Consider the following 4,671-nt stretch of genomic DNA (forward strand, 5'->3'; position numbering starts at 1 on the left):
GATATCTGCTTCTGTAAAGATTATCACCAATAAAACCTTGTGGTGCACAGTCCTACGCTGTGACACATGAATTTGTTATGAGTTGTGTTTTGATTCAATGACAGCTTACACCAACAATACCAACAATTGACTCAGACTACACTCAAAAAAAAGTAAACAATGTATATGAAATGTGTTTGGAAAAAAGGCATAAATGAACACATACTAATTTGGATTATATTGAATGCAAAAATCAGTTTGGTGATGATTATTTAACTTACTAATTGTTTCCATGATATCTTTGTTCCTAAGGCTGTAGCTAGGGGAAGGTGTTAAGGAAATTCCTTAATTGCAAATGTGATCATAATTACAGATATAACAATGTCATGTGATAAACTAAATCAATGGTAGGTGTGCTCTTTGTTGTTGTTGAACCATCAAGTCAGTTCTGACTCTCAACGACACTATGTACAACAGAACAACATATTGCTGGTCCTGGGCCATCCTTAAGGTTGTGTCATTTGCATAACACAGGCCATTAATGATTTTTCCTCCAATCCATGACATATTCTTCCTCATATATTACAGCTGTATAGTCGTTATAGTTTTATAGTTATAGTTATAGTTTTATAGTTATACTTTTATAGTTGTTAGAGTTAGAGTTTTATAGAGTTTTATAATTAGTTATAATTATAGTTTTATAGTTATTGTTATAGTTACAGTTATTGTTATAGTTATAGTTAGTTATATTTATACTTTCATACTTATAGTTATACTTATAGTTTTATAGTTATAGTTATAGTTTTATAGTTATAGTTTAGTTATAGTTATAGTTGTTCTGGTTATAGTTATCGTTGTTATAGTTGTAGTTGTAGTTATTGTTATAGTTGTTATAGTTAGTTATAGTTATTATAGTAAGTTATAGTTATTGTTATAGTTATAGTTTTATAAAAAACAAAAAAAATTTTTTGTTTTTTATAAAACCATAACTACAGTTTTATAGTTTTTTAATAGTTATAGTTAGTTTTATAGTTACAGTCACAGTCACATTTCTATTTCTATTTATAGTTATAATTACAATTATATTTATATTTATGTATGCATATGTATATACATACAGGCATATGTACACATACATACATTTATAGTCAAATATCATTTATAATTACCATTTATAATTAATAATATAGAATATAGATTTTATATATATAACACACACATGTACTTAACCACTGTGCCACTGGGGCTCTGATTAAATGTATATGTATATATATGTATTTATGTATATATTATTGGAGCCCTGGAAGCACAGTGGTTAAGAGCTAAGGTGCTAACCAGAAGGCCTGCAGTTCGAATCCACCAGCCACTCCTTGGAAACCCCATGGGACAGTTCTACTCTGTCCTATAGAGTTGGTATGAGTTGAAATCAACTCGACAACAACAGGTTTAGGGTTTGTAAGTATAGTCTAATAAAGTCATATAATGGAGAAAGTCATGGCTTAATATACTTCCTAAAAAAAAAATCTTATCTGATTCTTGTTTCAAGTCTGAGTTTACAATTTTAAGTGATTTAAACACTTCAAAGAATAATTACCACATCCACCAAACAGTACAGTATTGTTCCTTGAAGTTTACATTTTGAATTATTTCTTATGTGTTTTCTAAAGGAGGCTTGGTGGCTCAGTGGTTAAAAGCTTGGCAGCTAAACCAAAGGTTGATGGTTTGAATCCACCAGCCGCTCCTTGGAAACCCTATGGGGCAGCTCTAGCCTCTTACAGGGTTGCTACGAGTCAGAATTGACACAGCAGAAATGTGTTTGGTTTTAGTTTAGCTTTGTATAGAAAATCTTAAAGAGGTAACTTCAATGTGTTGAGTGAGTAAAATGTCTAAAAACATAATTTCAACAATATTTTCCAAAGGTTACTATATACAATACTCTTTACCAGCAGATATCTCTATGAAAAAAAAAAAGTAAACAATGATCACATAATGGAAACATTCAACAAAAACAAAAGCTATGTAAAGGCAAATGATTTTTAGGGAAAAAGGTATTGTGAAATTAATAACTAGATATGAGAGACAACATTATTCAACAAACAGCCTGAAACCATGGTTAATTTGTTAGAGTGTTAAACTAGTTCCCTGTATATGAAATTTGTCAAAGTAATTAAATTCTTAATTGCAATGCAACCATTGTGGCTAGAACCCTGATATCAGAAAGTCTGATATAAAATGACAAGGTCAGGAATTAGTAAAGATAATCGATCTATGCTAAGGCAGGATATCAAATTAAAAGTTAATTTCTGATTATAAAACAGCAGAATTAAATGAAAAAAGATGTAATAAGTTTACATTAGTGGCTAATGTGACTACACATTAAGGTAGCAATTTTCTCAATGCCACCATAACGTCCTTATTCCTCAGAGTGTATATCATGGGGTTAAACATTGGAACAACAATGGTATAGAAAAGAGAGAGAAACCTGTCTCTTCCAGAAGAGTGTTTGGATTTGGGTTGAAAATATGTAATGATTCCTGACCCAAAAAATAAAGCCACAACCATAAGATGAGATGAGCAGGTGGAGAAGGCTTTGGCTCGACTTGTGGCTGATGGCAACTTCAGGATGGTGGAGATGACTTTGCCGTAGGAGCCAAGTATCAACAGAAATGGAACTGTGATAAACAACACAACAAGTATGTAGAGTGACATCTCATTCACAAAGGTGTTCCCACAGGCCAGCTTGAATATTGGGGGGATATCACAGAAGAAGTGGTTGATTTGGTTAGATCCACAAAAAGGCAGAGAGAAAGTTTCATATGTTTGCCCTATCTGAAGTGGGATTCCAGTGATCCAGGAGCCAGCCACCAACTGGATACGCACCCTGTGATTCATGACTAGAGGGTAGTGCAGAGGGTTGCAAATGGCCACATAGCGATCATAGGCCATCACTGCCAGGAGCAAACACTCCGTACCTCCCAGTATAAGGAAAAAACACATTTGTGTAGCACATTCAAACAAAGAAATGTTTCTTTTCTGAGTCCAAAGGTTCATGAGCATTTTGGGAATAGTGATTGACACATAACAAATTTCCAAGAAGGAAAAATTTGCCAGGAAAAAATACATGGGAGTCTGGAGAGCCTTGTCAGCCCTTGTTATGAGAATGATCATGCCATTTCCCATCAAGATAATCACATAAGCAAAGAAAAATATCCCAAAAAGAAACATTTGAAGATGAAGGAATATCAGAGAATCCTAAAAGAAAAAATTCCACCAAGGAAGTGAGATTTACGTCTGGTAGGTGTTTTTGGTGTTCCATCTGTGAAAATACTGAAATTAATTATCTTTTTGATCTGTTTTCCAATTCTACAGACTAGCGAGGTGTGTAGTATTAGCATATACAATTTTTTATCCACAAGATAATTACAGCAGAATTCCCAGATCGAAGAGTAGTAAAGAATGTATGCAAAATTCATGATGGTGTTGTCAAGTGCCGTCAAGTCGGTTCTGACCCATAGTGACCTCATGTACCACAGAACGAAACACTGCCTGGCCCTGAGCCAGGCTCACAATTGTTGCTATGCTTGAGCCCATTAAATTCATATCTCATCATAATTATTATTTAATACTAGGCTTGTGTCTGCATGGAAGTGATGGGCTCTCGATTTATGCATTTTCATTTTTTGTCTGTTTCTGGGCATAGCAAAATGAATCTCTTTTACTCGTCATATTAACAAACAAAATCCTGTGACAGAGCCTTTACATGTCACACCTTTCCCTAGTGGATTGTTCCCCTTAAATTTTGAATTGGATTTTTCCATAATGCCTCAACTGTTCCACGAAGTATTTTGCAAGTACAGTGTGTGCCTTCTCTTCCTTGTATAACTATAGCTCTTACTCTTTGTGTGTCCACTTTGGTTTGAAACTGTATTCCAGTTTCATGTATTTACCAAAATAAAATAGATATCAATTGATCAGGTATTATATTTCAAGATATTTAATTTACCATGCATTTATGACATTATTTCAGGAACTCTGCCTAGTTTATTTTTAAATGCCTTGCTATCTATTATTACATATTCTCATAAAATTTATCATTTCAATGATATGTCTGAAATGAAGCACAGGGAAATCAAAATTGACAGTATAAACTATTATAAAATACAAGTGTTACATCATTTCCAAAAAGACAAATAGCAGAGAATATTCAGTTTAATAGAGACCATGTGAGCAAGTATATTTTGATAGTGAGTTAGAAGACATGCAGAGATTCAATACCTTTTCCAGGTATTGAGGTCTAGGTGAATAACACAGGAATTAAAGAAAGAAGGCAAATAATTCCATCATAGCAGTAGATAGCATCTGGGAAAACAGAAAAGAGACTCGTTTTAGCTGAGTTACTGCTGTGTAGGTCAAGTGATTACCAAAACATTTTCTCATTTATTTCTCAAATAAGTGTTAATGTTCTCATGCTATTTTTTAGATGAAGAAACACAAACGGAAAGAGTTTCAATACGTGTTGCTACTTCACACGCATGCTGGAATTTCAACTCCCCCCTCAGGTTCTTTTTCTAGTCGTAGGTTTGAATTAGGTTTCCAACACTTATAGGTTTAGTTGACCTGGGCCATTATTTAAATATTTAAAATAATTCTTTAGATTAAAAAAAAAAAAAATCTATGGACCTAAATATCTAC

General features: G+C 33.3%; 1 pseudogene; it reads right to left on the reverse strand.

Annotated features, from left to right (window-relative positions):
* Window positions 1-2,355: 2,355 nt before the first annotated feature.
* Window positions 2,356-3,295, reverse strand: LOC126080204 (olfactory receptor 10AG1-like; annotated as a pseudogene).
* Between the last annotated feature and the right edge of the window lie 1,376 nt (window positions 3,296-4,671).

The sequence above is a fragment of the Elephas maximus genome, chromosome 7, assembly GCF_024166365.1.
Source record: "Elephas maximus indicus isolate mEleMax1 chromosome 7, mEleMax1 primary haplotype, whole genome shotgun sequence".
Taxonomy (NCBI): Eukaryota; Metazoa; Chordata; class Mammalia; order Proboscidea; family Elephantidae; genus Elephas; species Elephas maximus.